This window comes from Equus quagga, chromosome 15 (genome assembly GCF_021613505.1).
Source record: "Equus quagga isolate Etosha38 chromosome 15, UCLA_HA_Equagga_1.0, whole genome shotgun sequence".
NCBI lineage: Eukaryota > Metazoa > Chordata > Mammalia > Perissodactyla > Equidae > Equus > Equus quagga.
Window position 1 is genome coordinate 19,906,152 of NC_060281.1, and position 20,338 is coordinate 19,926,489.

General features: G+C 41.9%; 1 protein-coding gene across 6 annotated transcripts in view; it reads right to left on the bottom strand.

Annotated features, from left to right (window-relative positions):
- The window catches only part of RUNX2 (RUNX family transcription factor 2), a 226,177-nt gene that overhangs the window by 118,463 nt on the left and 87,376 nt on the right, over nt 1–20,338 (bottom strand). The gene's annotated exons all lie outside the window — the stretch shown is intronic.

Consider the following 20,338-nt stretch of genomic DNA (forward strand, 5'->3'; position numbering starts at 1 on the left):
ATAATCACCACAGAGACCTCATTCCACCACCCCCGAATGCACATGCTGTGTCCTCGCAGATAGATAGAGCTTCAGTTCTCTGCTTGTTAAAGCAGGACTAGATCTGCTCCTCTCAGTCTAGCCTACCAGTCTCAGAGTCTCGCCATAACTGAGTCCAGCGCTGATCCAGAGAGGTGCAGGGAAAGGAGGAGCCGGCCCCAGGCAGCTGCTGCCTCCCAGGCAGTATCACTCAAAACCTGACAAGCTTGGAGCCCAGTTTTTTCAAATATAATTCCCCTCAAAAAGTTTAGCGCCTTGCTGGGGTCCGACAGCCCTGAGGCCATGCTGGACCTTAACACACATGACTCAAACCGCCCAATGCCCCAAGACCCAGAACTTGAACCGGATCAGCAAAGTGCTCTTCAGGCTGTCCCGGTCAGCTGCACGAGGCACAGGCGCCCCAGGCTTAGCACAATCCATGTGAATCTAGCATCAGAGCCACAGGCGTCAGCCTCTTACTAGGACCTTCCTTATCTTTGCCCGCTCTCCCCTACAATCAGGTGTATCCACTTACCTGCTCCCCCAGGCAGGCTTGGGCTGATCATGCCCAGGGATTGGTTTCTTTCCCAAAAGGAAAATACAAGAGGTTTCCTGGTTATAATAGAAAGTTGCCTTAGAATCAAGATCCACTTTGGTTTGTGTGTTGTATCTTCTGCCCAGATGGCTTATTTGGGTTCCTGAAACCTTGTCTTGTCCACCTTTCTGGTTCCTCAGGGTTTCCTTGTTCACAACTGCCTAGCTGTTCTGTGACTGCATGTCACTCTTTTTACTCAGGTAGGAGTACATTTCCAGATCTCTGTATTAGGCATACAACAGACGTTGGCCAGAATTCCGTCTTGTCTCGACTTACCTGCCAGCCTGTCTCTCACTTACTCTGCTCCTCATGAACCCTATAATCCAGTCAAACGGGCCTCTCTTCCATTTTCTGTACTACCCTCCACGTTCCCACCTTCATGCCTTGGTTGACATTAGTCCCTTAGTATCCCTGCTCCCACCCATCTCAGTCCCTGGAAATTCCAAGCAACCTTTAAAACCTACCTCACAACCCCCCTCTGCTTCAAAGATTCTTCTCATCTTCTTGGTTAGCCCATAGTCCCCTCTCCTTCCTCTGCACTCACTCGCTTCTTCATGTGCCTCTTACGGGCGTGTGCGTGCGCAGGAGCTACAAATCAACTTATCACTTCTACCAGCCTGTGCATTCCTTGAGAACGGGAACTCTGTCCCATCTTTAAATGCATTGTATGTAGCTCCTCTCAGAGGGACCTAGAGAAAGTATTTAAATGTGGGTACAAGGAAAAAGTGATGGTGGTACCAGGTTTGACCTAAACCCCTGTCTCTAACTGCAGTTTCTCTGTGTCTTCTGTCTCTGCTGTCCATCTTCAGCCAGCTGCTTTTCCTGACCTACTGTACCTGGCTTTACCTGCACCTAAAGGACTCGAGTCAGTTCCACATTCACAGCTCTGCTCTGCCCACCAGGGCTGTGTCTCTTGTTCTAACCTGCTCTGTGCTTTGCTCCCTTATCCTAAGAACAAAAACTTTTTCTGCCTTTTTCAGTCCCAAGCAAATTATCCCGTCCCACATCAACAGTGACCCTCAAAAATAATAATTAAATAAAAAAAGTCTCAAATTGAAACATTGCTTTTTAAAGTCATCACTGTTCTTACATACATCTGGTTTTACCTGCACAAAAAGGCTATGAGGTAGACATGGCAGGTGCCAACTGACCACAAAGCTTAGTCAAAGAAAGGATGCACCGTCTCCAGGACACACCCAATCAGTGGCAGAGACGAAAGGAAATTGTTGGGTTTCCTAGTCCGTGTCCCTTTTCCCCACTAGAGTTGTCTCATTAGCATCGCCTACTTTTCATCCTAGTAGAAGTCCTCATAGAGGAAAGGATGATATTTCTTTAACAACAGGGGACACTTCAACTGAATTTTTTTAAAAAGTGAGGACTGGCATGCCTTCTCACATTGGATGTCTAGATCCAATAGCATCAGAAAGCGAACTACTGCCTTTCATTGAACTGAAAAACCAACTCACTAAAAAGAATTTCTTCTTTGTTGCGAGGATTTAGCCTGAAACCATACGCAGAGTCTTCGTACCGTCCTGAGACAAGCCTCCTGCTGAGGCTTCCGGACCCACCCAAGTGCTGCCGTAACTCGCTCCTCTGACAGTCCCAGAGTTTCTCCACTCAAGCCCGGCACACGGAATTAACTCAAAACTGCTGGGGGAAAAACGTCCCTTTTAGAGTTTGATCTGGCATCAGTTTCAAAGAGCTGTTTGTATATTTTAGAATATGTAGAATTTTCCTTTGATTGAAACCCTTCTTTTAACAATGGACAAGAGATGATTTCTCTTCTGAGTGATTGAAACAAAAACAAACACATCTTGGTTACAGAGAGCCTTGTTCTCAAAGTGGTTTTTTTGAGAGAAATCATACCCTACAGATTGTTAAGCATTTGGCAAAACCCTTCAAACAGCCAAAGCCAAATAGTGAAATTTTCCTTGTTGTGGGAGATAAACAAATACTAGAGCAAATTGGAAAAAAAAGAGGACCTCCTTTCACTTTCTCGTGCTCAATAACACGCCCCTCTCGATAAGCACACCCACCACGTCAGAGGGTTTCACCCCCAGTGTTTACTCCTGGTGCTATAGCAATAAACTCGCCACAAATGGACATTTTCAACATGTGTGGCTGCTCCCAGACTTCTTGTCCTTCTTTGGGACATGAAGCCCTCTGTCTCCAGAGTGTAAACAGACACACCTAATTATGTATTAAGGTGTCTGAGAGGAGCTACTTGTTTTGATGACCAAAAAAAAAAAAGAAAGAAAAGAAAAAGAGGGCCTGGTCTGCTCAGTGTGCCGTCGGACCAACACGCACAGACAGACGGGCAGGAGCTCCTCAAACAGTGGAAGTTCTCCGCTTGCCATGGACAAAAACCAAAGCCCTGTTTTTCCCAGCCTGAGAATACTGTCCACTGAGTCCACGGCAGATGTGGACCGAAACAGCTGATGAGATGAGAGTGGCCAAGAGAGATGGTGACGTCACAGGTCCAGGACAAAGTCTATTCGGTCTTTTCATAAGGATTTAATTTTAGGATGAAGAGAGGAGAGGAGCAAAGGAGGAGGAGATAACTCAGAGTTAGCATTCTTTTTAGATTACAACGGCCGTGTACGGCAATAACAAGAAAAATGTCAGTGGCCTATTAGAAATGTAGCAGGAGAAAACGATTCTGGAGCGTTGGACTAGCAGTCAGGGGCGTGGGTTCTGGTCACGGCAGTGCCCCTAATGAGCAGGCTGATCGTGGTGGAGTCCCTTCCCCTCCGGGACCCACACATAGCCTTGTTGGTGAAATGACAGAATTTGACAAAAGCATCCTCATGGGTTTCCACCTCTACAATTCTGCTTCTGCCACATAATAGACAACCTTGAGAATTCCAAAAACACCTCTAAAAATTCTACTAGGACTGCTGTTCCTCTAAAGAAAGGAGCCCATTCATTAGAAAACAGTATAACGGTTTCTTCACATGAGCTATATCCACTGTGCAAAAAATACCCAGGTTTTCTTTCCAGATACAAAATGTCAATTAGAAAATTTAGGATATTTTTCCACAAAATAAAAAAAAAAAACCACATAATTGTTAACAACAGTTTGCAAGAGGCCAAAAGAAAATGGGAACATTATTAGCTTTTTAAGAAAGTTTTTCATCATTAAATTTAGCACTAAACAGGGTTAAAATTAGCTTTAGGCTCACACCTTCAATGAGAGATATGTGAGCTATTTCTCTTTCTTCTTTGTTCTAGATTCTTCAAGAAAATTCTTTGATCCGAACTATCTGAAGTTAAAATAAACATGTTATATCAACCTTTCCGACTCTTGCAGGATAAGATATATTGTTGTGCATGACTTCAGTTGAAGTTTCCTTGCCCCACATATAAAAATATATACTTTGAGGTTTTAAGATTTCATGAATAAGTACATTTTTAATCTCTAGAATAAAATTTAGATTTGCAAAATTAGGAGGTGGATTATTTCCACTGTTATTTCTGGTAGGAAGTTGGTGAATTTTGCTTTATTTTGGGTACTCTGATCCGCATCAAGTGTGAACACTGGCTACTAAGGGTTGCTGGTGTCATGTCCCCCAAGGGGAGCCTGGAAAGACCAGTGGGATAAAAATCCCTCTCAGGATGATGCCCAGCCAGTTTTTGTAGCAAAGTCTGGTTCTGATGTAGAGGCTCCCATGACAAAGCATAGTGGGGAAAGCACATTTGGAGCCAAAAGACTTGGGTTGAGTCTTTACTCCTCCACTCTTTCACTGTGTGACCTGGGTCAAGTCTCTGCATGTCTCTGAGCCCTAACTTCCTACTGGCAATTCAGGGACTATAGTAACATCCATGGTCCAATGAGCCGTTCTGGCGATTAAATGAGATAATGCCTATGAAAGTGTTTTCTAGATATTTAAAACACTACCTAAATATTATCATTAATATCAAGTTTTGCCATGCACTTATTTTTACTATCACCTTTGGACTTAGTTACTATAATTCTTCCCATTTTCCTCTGCACCTAATTTGTCTTAGGTTCTAACATGGTGTTATTTATCTGTAAGCTTTAAGTAGTTTCTGCCACCAGAAGAGCCACTGTTGCAGATGACCCGAGTGTCCTGGGTCTCTTCCGTGTCCTCCCTCTCTGGAGTTCCTGAGTCAGAGCAGTAGAAGAGTTCCAGCTTCCCCCCACGGATGCCTCGTCCTTCCTGGTGGGTCTTCAGGTCTTCTTCACGTGTTCTGTGGCACCTGCCCCAGTCTCCACCTGTCGTGGCTGATCAGCCTTCAGGCCAGCATCCTCTGAGACAGCAGCTTGTCCACATGTCATCTAACACACTGGGCGTAGACGTCTTCACTTCCAGCGTGAGGCTGCGGCGAATCCACAGCCCTAACTCGCAGATTGCATTTGCACAAATCTCTTTATTCCTCCCCCGTTTCCCTCACTGCTAACCTGTGGATCTGTTATACTTGTTAAAGCTTACTTGCCACACTTTTAGGTATTTGAAGAGTTTTACCTCAATGTGAATGGCTCCAATTTGCCTTCTACATAACCTAAAGTGGTACTGCTTATTTGATTCTCATAAACTTTTAGAAAGTATTTTTAATGTCTTACCTGGAGGTTCGGTTATTTACAGTTTGAAATTCTACCTTTTTATTAAAATGTTGGCAGGAAGACCCTTGGGCGGGGCTCACTTTGGTGAAATAGTTTTTCTTTTTTAGGCACCCGGGACCATGGCGAGGAGAGTGGAAGATGCAAGGGAACCATCTACAGGGACCTGGGGCGTAACTATGGCTTTGCAAGTCTGAAGCTGACACTTCAAATACGAGCTTGAAAAGTCTGCACGTGGCCAAAATGTAACCTCGTCTCCAGTCTTCTGGTTCCAAGGTCCTTTAATACAGGCCTAGTTATCTATGGCCTTACCCACTTTGGGGGGTGATTTTCAATATTATACTGCAGTGTTGTGGGGAAAAAGAAAGGTACCAACGCCTAAGACTAGGGAGGAGCATGAGTTTGATCAAGGCCACCCCCTCATCTGAAGAGGAAGCAATCAGTTATCCCCATCTGTGCCATCAGTATTCAGACATCCTGGCTCCGAGGGAGAAAATAGCCCTCTTTTTAGTAGAGCACACTATCTCTAAATTTTATTCCTTTTAAAAGTAACTGGTTTTTCCAGGGGCTTGTGTTCTGTTGTTTCTCAGTCTAGTTTTGCAGCCTCCTTACATTGAATCTTTTGGCTCCTATTCTCCTTTACTGCTCTATTCCAAATGACAAAGCCAGAGAGAAAGGTTAAAAACCAGGTTTGGCAACCAAAGAAACAGCCAACCCACTAGCCAGAGCGCAAATCTGTAAAGTTTTCAGAGTTCTTGAAATTATTCTAGATTTCCCATCCTCTGAAATGCGGACACCCTTTGAATTGTATCTTATTTTGAGTCCTTTGAGTTTCCAAAACTCAAAGTAAATCCATCAAATAAATTTTAAGTAGACTAGGTCACTGAGAAACATGCTCCCGAGACCCTGATCTCACTGCTCTCCTTCCTCCCTTATAAAGAACTAACAAACGTCTGTAACGGTCTTCAGCACGCACACCTGTGCACCTTGGGATTCCAGGAAGAGGAGGAAGCTCGTGTCCACCCACAGCAGGACTTTTGTTACTTTTCAAACAGGAAATGTAAGAAGAACTGCTCATATCTTCATAAGATCTTGAAGCCAGTTTCTAGAGCCCAAACTGAAGGCTGGGGGGAGGAAAGAGTCTCTTTTTAAGGCAGGGTTAAAGGACCTGAGAAGGGAGTGACAGCTGACGGCAACAGCTACGCTAACAGTCTCAGCTATTTAAAGCTTCCTCCTTTACCTTAGTTTGTGCTTATGAGAGTCTGCTTAGAACAAGGGCCTCGTCCCTCATCAACTCAAGTTCTTTCCAGTTTAATATCTGCCCCAGTTTCTCATCCTCCGGGAAGACGCTGTCCTGGGTGTTGACCCCACTCACAGGGAGGAGGAGCGCTGGTGTCTCACCGGCATCACTTTTCTCAAACGCAGGATGTTAGCCTGCAAACCTGATGGAACCAACCACTACCCCCTCACCCAGGAGTCTCTTCACTTCAGGGCTGCTGCCACATCTGGTAGATCAGCTAATGAGCACCCGCACAGCCAGCCTGGTCACACCAATGTGTGGTTTTCATTTCATTCCATCTTAAAAGCAGTAAAATGAATTAGTGTGTATAAAGACTGTGAAAGATATAACAACACCCTATCTATATTTTAAGAGGTGAGAAGAACATATCATGCTGGTCAGACCCCCAAATTCATCTCATCATTGCCCTTCACTGCACTGAAATCTGGGTTTGCACAGTGCCCAGGAAGGGGAGCTACCGGAAATAATCAGACTAAGGTATCAGTGAAAACAATCAAACCACATATTTCAGCTCTCAAAATGGACTTCTAGCCTGAATTTTCCAGGTTGCTGGTTCTGTATTCACCTAATAAATCAAGCAATTCCTGAACTACCACTTCACGACAGGGTGTGTGAACAATGTCTAAACATTAACTAAAATCTTATAAGATGCAATATTACTCCTTTCAAAGTAAACTAACAATTTGGGGAAAGCATTACTAAAATATTTTGATGATAAAGGCAAAATACCCTCTCCAACTCAGAGAGTGTCTCCGTCCCCACCACTTCCAGGCAAGCACAGCCACCACCCTCCCACCAAGGTGACTGCCACAGCCCCCCAGCACACTCTTGCTTCTTCCCTCATCCCTTTACAGCCCCTTACAGTTCTCCCCCAAACAGCCAGAGCGACCTTTTGAAAACAGAAATCTGCTGACATCATGACCCTGCTTAAAATCTGCCAGTGGCTTGTCACTGCCCGTCCCAGCAAATTCAACTTCTCCTCCTGACCAGGAGAGGCCCTGCACGGCCCGGAGCAGCCCAGATCTCTGATGTCATCTCACCACACACACTCCCCAGCTGCCAGCGTTCTTCTTCCCACCCACGGGCCCCTGCGCCAGCTTCCCTCCTGCCTGGAATGATCTCCACGGGCTAACTCCTCCTTGTCACTGGTCGCAGCTTAAACGTTTCTTCCTCATCACGTCACCCTATGTTACTTTTCTCATAGTACATATCCCTAGATAATATTGTCTTATTTTCATTTGCCTACCCTTCCCCTGTAACAGCTGACATTAACAAGTGCCGGGCATTATTCTAAGGGCTTTACATACATTAACCATCCTTCAGTCCTCATAACAACCTTTTGAAGCCCCTTTTACAGAGGAAGAAATTGGTAACATCCCAAGATCACAAGCTAGTGAGTAAAGAAGCCTTGATTTAAACCCAGGAGTCTGGATCCAAAGACTGAGTGTTTAATCACTACGTCATAAGCCAGAAGAAAAAGCTCCCTGTATTCACTGTCTTACTCATCACTGCATCTCCAGTGGCTAGAACAATGTCAATAAATGAGTAAACTTAATGCTGGTAATAATTTATATGAATAAAGATTTTTATCATGTGGTCATAAAACACTATGATAGCAATGTTTCACTAAAAGGAACTTGGTTATAATTCTAATCATATTTTCTCTAAATATATCTAAGTTCTTGAATACAGAAAGTCTGTTTTTCTGATCCCATTTATTCTATTATTAACAGAATTCACCTGTTCTTTTGTTTCAGTAACCTGTAGCTTCTAAGATTCTCATTCCTCCAGTGAGATAAATTACACTTCATTATAACCATTCTCAGGTAAAGAGGGAGTAGCACAGATAAGTTAAATAAAACCATGTGGTATAGAAAATATCAATAAAATAAGCTCCTTTTATATATATAAAGTAAGTTCCTAATTTTAAATTAAAGCTGGGGTTTCAAAATCTGTCTGCAGCCTCTGACACACATTCACGTATATGAGGCTTCAGCTTGAACAGAAGTGCAGCTGTGGGCAAGTGTTAGGGTCTGAATGTGTGTATAGTTCTTCGGCATTAATTAACCTCATCTTAGGCTGCTTCTCACGAGAATTAACTGAAGCACAAAACAAAGCTTTCCTCGACACCTGTAGTAGTGACTCCTGTTTATTTAGTTCATAAATCAAACCCTATACTAGCTTTTACTCCTACTACGGGCGGCAGTATTTAGTTTTCTGATGTGCTGATTACTAAATCTTTCTGTGAGAAATCTACCTTTCAGGCCTTATTTTAGAATCACGGACATTCAAAGCTTTACGATGTACCTTGGAGAGTATCTAGCCTGACTAACTCCTTTCACACACAAGGAAACGAAGAGCCACAGACAGTAAGTGACCTGCTTCAGAACTCAGAAGCATATCCAAAATTAGACGACAGGCTGCTCTGTTCCCCATCAAGCGCTGTTTCCACGCACCGCAATGACGCTATGAGGGTTCAATCACTGTGCCATGTGCCCGGCCTTAGAAGAAAAGGTTTTCTGATATCTCAAATCAATTCAGCACTGTTTTATTGAGCAGCTGCTATTTTATCAGTGTTGGGTTCCAGCCTCCTTTGGGATGCATGCCCCACTTTAAATGCTTCACTCGTTTCCTGCATTAAAGAGGTTATCTGAGGTTTTACTAACCCTTCACAGGGACAGTAATGCAACTATATCAATAATCACTTTGAATGCCGATGGTCAAAATGCACCAATTCAGACAGAGATTGGTAGAGTGGATCAAAAAAACAAGACTGTATGGGGGACCAGCCCAGTGGCACAGCGGTTAAGTTCGCACATTCCACTTCAGCAGCCTGGGGGTGGTCGGTTTGGATCCCGGGTGTGGACCTACGCACCGCTTATCAGGCCATGCTGTGGCAGGCGTCCCACATAAAATAGAGGAAGATGGGCATGGATGCTAGCTCAGGGCCAGTCTTCCTCAGCAAAAAGAGGAGGATTGGCAGCAGATGTTAGCTCAGGGCTAATCTTCCTCAAAAAAAAAAAAAAAGACTGTACAAGAAACTCATTTTAAATATAAAGACACGAGATTATGTGGAACAATGAAAAATCTCATTGCTGATGGGAATGCAAAATGGTGCAGCCACTTTGGGAGACAGTTTGGCAGTTTCTTACAAAACTAAACATACTCTTACCATGTGATCTAGCAATTGCATTTCCTGGCATTTACCCAAAGGAGTTGAAAACTTATGTCCACACAAAACCCACACACATATGTTTATAGATTATAAGGTCCTCACATACCCATGGAGTGGTATAGTGTTACTGACAGTGGACTTGGAGTAGTTGTACGTGTGTATTGCAAACTCTAGGGCAGTCACTAAAAAGCAAAGGTCAAAAAAAAGAAGTATAACTGATATGCCAAGAAAGGAGAGAAAAGGGAATCACATAAAACATTACATTAAAACCAAAAAGGCAGAAAAAGAGTGGAAGACAAAAATAGGATAAAGAACAAGGACAATAAATAGAAAACAATAACAACTATTACTGGAAGATATTAATCCAACTATATCAATAATCAATTTGAATGTCAATGGTCTAAATGCACCAACTGGAAGACAGATTGTCAAAACCTAAGACCCAACTGACGCTTCAAAGTGCGGTGCCTGTGACACCTACCAACTTCTAAGGTGGGAACACAGCTCCAGCTTTCTCTGTTGACTGCCCGGGGGGCAAATTCTTCCTTTATGGAGCCTTTTAGGCCAACTCTCCACTGCGCCTTTAAGCAACACTGAGAATGTACTGTTTTCCTAAGGTGTAGTTTGGGAGCTTACAGGTTTGTTTTTTAATGCTGAGTACCACAACACCATTATCAGATGTTTTCCTCTCTTCCAAGCCTATTTTTGTTTCCTTTGTAGTTTTTATTTAGAAAAGGTTCTTCTTAATTACGTATGGATTTATTGTGACCACATCAATGGGTTGACTATTGATTTATTGTGAATCACTGTTCTTCTTGGCACAAGGTGGAGTCTTTAGAACCATCATTATATTTGTTATGATTATTCCATTCACTATAGCATTATTACTAATTACAGCAGGGAGCTGGAACAGAGACCATTTTGGTTGGAGAGGGAGCATGAACTTTGGATTCAGAAACCTGGTCTTATCCCAGTCTACCACGTTTGGCTGCGTTTCTAAATTGGTCACTCAAGGCCCAAGTCTCTCTGGAAAAGATATGACACCTTTCTGTTTAAAAAAAATCCTTTGAGATATTCAGGACAATGTTGCCTGACCAGCAATTTATTTTAATTTATGCGACTTTCATGGATTTGAGATTCACAAATTTCTTGAGTCACATTAAAATAATTTAGACAGTACAGTCAAATGGGATCCTAGATTTGCCTGAGACGGAGTCACTTAAATTCTGACCCAGTTTAATAATATATGCCTTCCTATTGGTTTTTCAAGAAAACAAAGGAGTCTAAAAATGACTTTGAACTATGTGAAATAAAATGCTGTCCAAAAATGACTTTGAACAATTCAAATTAAAGTGCTGTCATTTGCATTTTACTGTATAAGCTTTTAATTATAAAAAGACTTTTTACTTGTTCAGTTACCTCTTTCATGTATATTTTTCTAAATTTCCCCTTATAACTAGCTCTACATATTAACAAACCTAAAAACTAACTTAAAATAATCATGTAGTTTTTCTTTCCCTTTTCTACCAGCAGTGATCAATTAGCATTTCCTGAGAAATCAATGCTCAACGAAGTAACAAAATAATACTGAGACATGGGAGTTTCAATGGCCCTATTTTTCCTGAAAAAAGTAGAACCTTGGCTGATATTTATTAACATCCCAAACAATCAAGAATATTTACATGTATATTCATTCTGAAGGTAATAGGTGAATACAGGCATAGGTACTTGTATATGTTCTAGCACAGAGAGCTAACAGTGTTGCTTCACTTTAAAAGAGACAGTGGAAAATTCTGTAATATAATCACATGCTGGGACTGTATTTGTATATATGGAATACGAAGTGAAGGTAAATGGCAACTGTCATTAGTCGCCTCTACAGCCCCACTTCTGGATCTATTAGCTGATTCCTAACAATGGTCACAGCATAAGCAACCCTGAAGCAGGCAGCACTGGCTACTGGGTCCCTTTCTGCTGTGTGCAAGTACTTCCCATGAGCATCTACACGCAGAGCATGAACCTAGGAGCGACAGGAAGAGCGCACAGGATCAGCAGGCCGGAGCTTTCAATCCAGCTGGATAAAGAGAAGATTTATATGTTCTTGCCATATCTTAAGAAACGTTATGAAACCACTCATGTCAACAAGTGTAATTTTTTTTCAGTTGAAAATGTAATTGTTGAAGCAATTCAGAGTAAAAGTATAATCTGAGCAGAAGAAAACTGATTTTTTTTTTCCTGAAGGAGAAGGTTTTAAACTGATTATGCCTAGGGGCAAGAGAAATCTCCTTTCACTAGAATCCTGAGCATTTTTGGCATATTCTGGCATCTGCACAGGCTGGTATCATAGTGTAACCATGTCATATTGGCCTTATGTCATCTCCTAAACGGGACTGAAAGCTTCCTGAAGGCAGAGATGAGGTCTTCTATTTCATTTTTATTCATCGTCTGCTTAAGCACATTTTAAGTATATACCACGAATTTGTTGAGCCGACTTGAAATGACTGAGATGAATTAAAGAAAAACATCCCAGGTAGGAAGGAAGGCAACGGGCTACAAATTTATTGGGTGACATTATAAAAATCCAAAAAGTACTTGACAGGCAGAAACTAGTACCTGAATTAAAGAAGACAAAAGCTAACAGGAATAACTGTGAAATGTCATTCTTGGATCTAAAAAACAACTGTAAAAGTAAAAAGATGGGAGAATGCAGCTTGACACGGTTATCAAAGGACTAAGGCCACAGCCTGCACTAACAGAGGTCAAGAAGGAAGGAGTTTGCTTCTGGGTTCCAGGCACTAAGAAGGACACCGACAAACTCTAGTGTGCCCAGAGACCACTGACCAGGATGATGAGGTGACTTGAAACCCTATCACACAGCAAGGGTTTCAAAAGAGCAGGGGGTGGGGGAATACAGGAAAAATTCAGCCTAAAGAAGATAAGACTTTGTGAGAAATGATAGTTGTCCAAAGCAGATGTTTTGCTTTGTTTAAGAGGAATAGTTTTGCCTCAGTTTACAGCTTAGCTAATATAATTTCCATCATTTTCTTAGAAAAGACTTTGACACTTTATTACATGACAGCTATAATTAATGTCAGACTCTAAATTAGAAGTCAAAAATTCTATTTGATCATTTGGTTTCAAGTTGGACCTAAAGTATGTCTTGGCATTATTACTAACTGTTAGCAGCAAGTTCTGGAAACAGATGCAGTCTTGATATGTGTTCTAAATACGAAACACATTGCAAAAAGACTTGGAGATAAAAATATATACTGCTTATGCACACTCTCACTGTGCTATTTCCTGTCCTTATCAGCAATAAAAGTTTCTCTTGTTTTGCCCTTACTTTCTTGTTCCAGGTGAACAAAATTTTCTTTCTTATTTTTCCATGTCTTCTTCCCTTTTTTCTTCTACATGCCTATCTTCCTCTTTTTTTTTCCTATCTTCTTTCTCACTAACATCTGGTTATTAAACATTTACTGAGCAACTACTATGTGCTGAAAACTGTGCCAGGTTATAAGGATTTAAGACTATGTGAGACTCAGTCACTGTCCTTGAGAAGCTTACGTCCTATAAAAGGGGAAAGGCATGTAATCAAATTACTATACCAATGGGAGATACGTACACATCAGAGATGTGTCCAAAGCACACAAATGACAAACGGATGAGTGCAGATGAAAGAGTGACTCACTTTGAGGGAAGTGACGGTCGGGAAAGGGAGGCCTGAGCAGGATCCACAGGGCCTGCCCAGCTGACGCAGAGAGGCGGGCTGGCATGGAAGTGTGAAACAGCATAGCACACTTAAGGAATGCCAGGCGTTCGTAAGAAGAAAGGCGCATCCTTTACCTACAAGAGTTGACTGTTTAGGGAGACAGCCAAGTAGCCACATAAACGGACTGTTAGTTTTAGCTGGATCTGTTCTGTACTTGAATTGATGTGAATGACTACTTAAAGGTAAATGTTTAGGGCTTTGTCTTTGGGTAAAACTAAAGAAAAATATTTTAATTAAAAAATGGACCAAAAATATGGAAAACCATAATCTGGACCATTTGCTGACAGTTGCTGTGACAGAGGAAGTGTTTCCCCAGGAAGGAATGCATGAAATGCTTTCTATAAAGAAATACCACTGACAAAGTGAGAGACAAAAGGAAATGGGATGGTGGTATTCCTAGGTGCGAGGAGGGCAGTCTTGAGGTTTTTACAAATGTTGTAACATCCTGACAATGGAATATTATTCAGTGGTGAAAAGAAATGAGCATTCAAGCCATGAAAAGAGACAGAGGAACCCTAAATGCACATTGCTAAGTGAAAGAATCCAGGCCAAAAAGGCCACATACTGTGTGATTCCAATTATATGACATTCTGGAAAGGGCAAAAACAGAGAGACAGGAAAAAGATCAGACCAAGGGGCAGGTGAGGAGTGCTAAACAGGTGGCGCACGGGGCATTTTTAGGGCAATGCAACTATTCTGTCTGACTCTCTAATGGCAGATACATGGCATCATGCTTTTGGCAAAATCCACAGAATGCACAACACTGAGAGGAAACCCTAATGTAAGTATGAACTTTAGTTAATAATCACGTATCAAAATGGACTCATCCGTTGTAACAAACGTACCACACAAATGCAAGATGTTAATAAGAGAAAGTGGCAGGTTGGGGCGGGGAGAGGGGGATTGGATGTAGTGATATAGGAACTCTGTACTTTACGTTCAATTTTTCTGTAAATCTAAAACTGCTTTAAACCATAAAATATTAATTTAAAAGCAAATATATATAATAGTATGTTCCTACTTTTTTGAAGCTAATGACACGACTTGGTTTTTCCACTGGCACTTATCAGGTAAGGCAAGCTTTCTTTACTAAAAGTCCTCAGAACCACCAATTCCTGTACAGACATCAACCTACTCCTTGCAGAACCTCTGAGACTTGTGGATGGGCAATTGGGAGTAACTTGCTCACACGGGACCACTGAGGCAGTGGATCGGTAGATTAACTGATACATCTGAGACCAGTGCAAAGAATCTTCAGTGACAATGAAACTAAAACTCGGGTTTCCTCAGTTAAATTGCCTCCACCCTCTTCTCAGGTCTCAGTGAACCACTGAAGCCACTGTATCATTAGAAAATTTGCATTAATACATTCATTGAGTGCAGGTCAAGCTCCCAAGTTTTCTTCTATGAAAAGAAAGGGATTGTAGCAAACCTTTCAATAAAATTTATAACCGTGTCTTTGCCTTCCCTGCATAAGCATGATTCCTTTCATTACTAAATCTTCTCTCCATGTGTGGGTGGTTGTACACGTATCAAAAATAAATCCTCACAAAAACAACTGTTAAGAGCCATGTACAAAATCAGGGTCAAACCATGTACGCAGGTTTCATTCTGAGCTTTGGTACCTCCGTCTGGCTACAAATAGCTGTGACTAGTCATAAAACCATGTTTAGTCAACTTCGTGAGCCGGGCCAACTAGATCTAGTAGGAATGGAAACCACCTCCTGGGTCCTCAGGATGAGGAACTCAAAAGTTACAGTAAACTGAGGTCCAGGTATGCCCTGAACCTGGGCCCACAGCAGCAAGATGAAAACATCACCTGCTCGTGTTGGAAGGTAGCTCATGTTTAGAGAAAGCAACATGAATTTCAACTTACAGACTGCAAAAATAACCCAACCAATCCCAGTCGATACGATAGAGAAGAATATTGAACATTTAATTGGTAACACAGGGACTGCCTTTGTTTAGGGTCCATTAAATTTAATAACTTCCCCCTCTGTGGCTTTAAACAGAGAACGTCTTCTAAATAAGAGTGGCTCCTATTAAACTTAATCACTTGCCCGTGGCTGCTGTGGCAGAGGTGTGTCTAGCAAACAGGTGGCTCTTAATCAAGGAATGTTTCTGTAGTAAAAAGTAGATGTTCTAGTGTTCTGTTGCATTTGCTTTAACTTTCTGGTTTATTAGTATTAATTGCTGGCGTTTTCCTTTTAACTTCTCTTAAGGCGTCATTCCCTCCTGTGAGTTACGAACGGCCCTGCTGAAATAAATGCCCATATATACTTGGCACATCACCGAAGCTGCTGGTTTCCAAACTTGACTCAGAGCACTAGGACTAGACAGAAATTCGGTTGTAAGTTCATTTAAAAATGAACTGCACCAAACACTGCTGGGTTTGAAACGACATGAAACGATTCCCCCGATGGACCTTGAGTGATCAAATGGAACTTTTCCACCGGCAATTTCTAGATTTTGTGATGGTAATAAAATAATTTTTAGTAACTTTATTTATTAGACTAATGCCTAGTCTGCTGACCTTGGAAATATTATAGTTTAACGACTAGAGTCATAAAAAAGGAGACATCTTTAATAGTCCTGTGAAGTTGATTAAGTGGAATTTTTTGATATTTAAATATTTGGAAAGAAGAAATTTAAGAGTATTTGCTTAAACAGAAAAAAAAAATAACCTTCAAAAAGATTACAGTTCTTAACTCTTGTCTTATGTAAAACAAAATGCTACGAATGCAGGGAAAAATCATGGACAGAACCTGTACCGGCCTCTCGCAGAGTAACTGAGGCAGACAAGCTGTATGACCCTTCCCTTGGCTCTCTGACGCGTGGATTCTAGGTCTCTAAGAGACCTCTAGAAAGCATTAGGGAGGCCCATGGGCACTATGGCCAAGACCACACAAAAAGGCCTGTGTAAATCTCTTCCTCCTCACGTGTGCCCAAGAGTGGTAGGGACTTCGGTTAATCTCAGCTACTTCACGCAGATGGATGGGATGGGGACCCTACATAAACATTAACCTATGCGGGGTCCCTGTTAGGAGGCTAACAATAGCTCATGCTCTGACCCACAAGTCAAAGACTCAGACTCAATAAACGGTTGAGCTTCTTTTCATAGTAGGATAATCACATTAAAGACTTTTTGAAAGTCAGTAATTACTTATTTACGTAGTATTTTGTAATGACCTCCAAAAAAGTAATTATATTCTTTGTGTCAAGCCTCACAAGTGCTCTGAACATCAGAAATGTCATGAGTGATAACGCCGTTACAATGCTAAAGATATGCAATGCTGTGGGTTGTTTTCAGGTTCATCGGTCCTCGCTTACCACATCTTGCTCTTCAATAGAATCAGTGAGAAGTAACTTTGGCTACCTCTGTTCAGTGAATATTCTTTTAGGGCCAAATTAGATGAAATGAGATAATGCATAAAAATCACTCAGGGGTGGAGGGTGTTACTTAAATACAGATGATTATGTGATGAGGCCACACTTGTCACAGTAAGTATGATGGGGGAGGGCACCAAGCCCTCCAGGGCCTCCCCTGCACTGTCCCATCTCTAGACTGGCTTCTGATAAGTTGTGCTTAATTTTTTAATTCAGCTGAATAGGACCTCAACTCATTACAATAAGGTAGACCCTATTAGTCAATTACACGACAATAACTCATTGTTCAGTGTAAACCTGTAACTGCTACTGTTCTTGTTACAATATTTAAGGCTAGTCAGGGTTAAGGAAATATTTCCTGAATCTTTGTATTGCACCTATGAACTTGAAGACATCTGGTTTTCTATCTGTCTTTGCAGTAAAGTAGAGATTATGGGTAACATGTCTTTATCATCCTATTTTATTTACACTTTGCTTCCATAAAGGATTTGAGAGAGACTACAGGAACTATAAAAGATAATATCATTGTCATTATTGTAACTCAGTAGGTTCTAGCACGTGTAGCCACACTTGAAAAATTACTCAGAAGAAAGGATACCAAAAAAGGACGTTGTAAAACTGGATTCTCTGAAGGTCTTTAAATAGATTAAATCAGGGTCTGTCTTTGGAATGGTCATTTAGGATGAAACAGAGTTTCTTTAGAAGTAGTTCTTTCTGAAAGCTTTCTGGCTGCTTTTATTCCTACGATCCTTTCAAAAAGAACATTATTGTGTCAGGTTATATATAAATGTAACTTAATGTTTTCTATTTTCTGATACTATAATTGAACGTTATTTTCTCTTAGTGCTTTATTGACTTTTTGTGAATGGCTCCCAATTGCTTTTAGCTCTATAAATACTCATTATAAATCTATAGGATAATAACAATAACAATGGTAAACATTTATTGAGTACTTGTATGTGCTAGGTGCTGTTAAGTGCTTTATGAATTTCATGTGGGTATTAACTCATTTACATATTTCAAGGGTTTTTTTTTTTAATTTTAAATACCCTCTGCTGATTCATTTTAAAAAGCAAATACTCCCCTTTAAAAGTTTAGATTTTTATCTACTTGATTCATTTAAGCTAGGGCTTACCTGCAAATTACATATAGATATACAATTTATACTCAACAATTTTAGCTTCACAATATCAGCTACAATCTGTTTAGCACATACTGTGTGTCAGGCCTGTCCTGAGCACTTTACATGAAGCATCTTATTTAATTGTCACAGTAACCCTAAGACATAAATTCTATACCCCTATTTTACAAATAATAAAATGAAGTTTCAGAGAGCTAAGAAACTTGCCTGATACATGTATGAGCTGGGATTCAAACCTGGGTCTGAACCTCCAATCCTAGTGGCTAAGTGAGGGATTTCATTCTTTGTCACTCGAGATCATATGAGAATATTTTGTGTATCCCTTCACATAGGGAGATGAGAAGTGATTTCTCTACACAAAAACATGAACAACTCTGGAAAGCATCTCAAAAAGTGAACACACAACTGCTTGGAGATGGAGATGGAAGTTAATATTTTAGCTGCCCTTGTTACAGAGAAATAGCATCTTGGACCTTAGGGCCAGCTTTAGATATTCAGGACAGAAACTATGCAACTTGGCACCTCGGAAGCCATGAGACAGGCTCCTCTCCAAGGAGGTTCCTAGGACCAGTCCCCAGGGAAGTGAAATGGTGCTCCCTCCAGAGGACGTGGTCCCCAAGTCCACTAGACAGCGCTCTGGTGGCACAGCCCTACACCCAAGAGTAAGGTCAGGTCAATCAGCCTTCCTCCAGTCCCCTGACAGACCACATCCAGTTCTTTCTCGCTCTTTCCCTACTGCTGACAGGAGGGATTTTCTGTTCTCTTTGCTTTAATGTTTATACAGAACCTCCCAGCCTGGCACCATGTTACTCCGCCAGGAGCAACTCATAGAATGTTTGGGGCGGGAAGAAAAAACTGGACCCGACTCAGTTTTAAACCAGTTTAAAGCAGAGGCTCGTTTCTACCTTTGGCCTCAGCTCAACATATGGCTGGATAATTAACCAGTTTCTGCTCCTGCTGCCTCCTCTGTGAAATGGGAACAGTTGTATAGATTAGTTTGCAGAAACGTTTTAAGTAATTATCAGTAAACTGGCTCAAAATAATCTGGCTGTTCTATATGACACATGTCAATGACAGACAATAATGACGACCCATTGATGCAGCATTTTCAGTGTTATTTTCAATGGTTTTCCCATTGAGTTCATACGCGACTACACCTCAGTGAGAAAACGCTGTAACAAGCGTCTCTACAGCTAATCACTCTCTGAGGTTTTCTCCTCCAGGTACTGCCAGAGGACAAACAGCAAAATCTGCTTCAGCCACAGAGGGTTGGACAGGTGGAAGGCCTAGAGGACCCTAAACAGAAGCAAGTTTGCACAAATCTGTGCTGGCAAAGTGTCATTTTGGCCCTATGTGAAAGAGACGGACTCAGTGTAATATACAGCAGGAATGACCAGAACTAACTCAACACCATCCAACACTGAGCTGGGATCCCACATCAGCCTCGCTATCCCCCTGTGCCTCACTCATCCTTTCCCGTGTCTTTAATGGACGTTTGCCTAAAGGAGGTAGTCATTCCAGCTGAGGGAAATGATAACTAAATTCTACACTCTGCACAATCTCCCAATAAATACCATGTGACTCGTGAAGATGACAAGGGCAGTCAGAATGGAAGGTGGTGACATGGTTTTCCACAGAGTATCGCCATTCTCCCTCCACCCCTCTTCTTTCCCTACTCACCCCTACGGGAGTCCGTCTGCTGCAGAAAATGTGAAGGCACTAGGACCAAAGAGCCCTTGCCTGCTATTTGCTTGAGAAACAAAGCCTTCCCTCCTCCCAAGTTGAAAGAAATAAAGGAGTCTGAACTAATCAAAACCTGCAAGCCGGCTGGTGGAGCTTCAGCCTGTCAGTGATGCAACTCAGCGGAGTGAGTAACGGCTTCGAGCTTTGCAGAAAATGAGAGAGGGAGAGAAACAGAGACAGAAACACAAAGAGAAAGAAAGAAAGGCATTAACCTGGCCAGGAGTCAAACAGGTGCACGGGGCCCGAACGCTGAGAAGAGTGTCTGACAAACACAGGATCCAGCTGTGTGTGTCTCTGTGGGTCTACTTCTTTATTTATGGGGCGCGATGTGGAGTCTGTATGTCCAGGGTATACTGAGAGGTTTTTTTTATTCACAGGACTCACATGGTTGGCCAAGAGCCTTTAACTTTTTTCTGCTTGTCAGTTTGAAGTCTTGGTGGACACTTCCTGGCTCTCTATGAATTCTCCACGAAAGAGAGAAGCAGCCAGGGTGTTTGCCACATGCAGTTCCACCATGAGCCACAGGTTTTTTGGTGACTTTGGAGCCGTGGCTCTGGGAGCACTGGGGCTGCCCTGACGAGAGCGACAGCAGTGAGCCACAGGACTCATGGGAAGGCTGCCTCCGCCA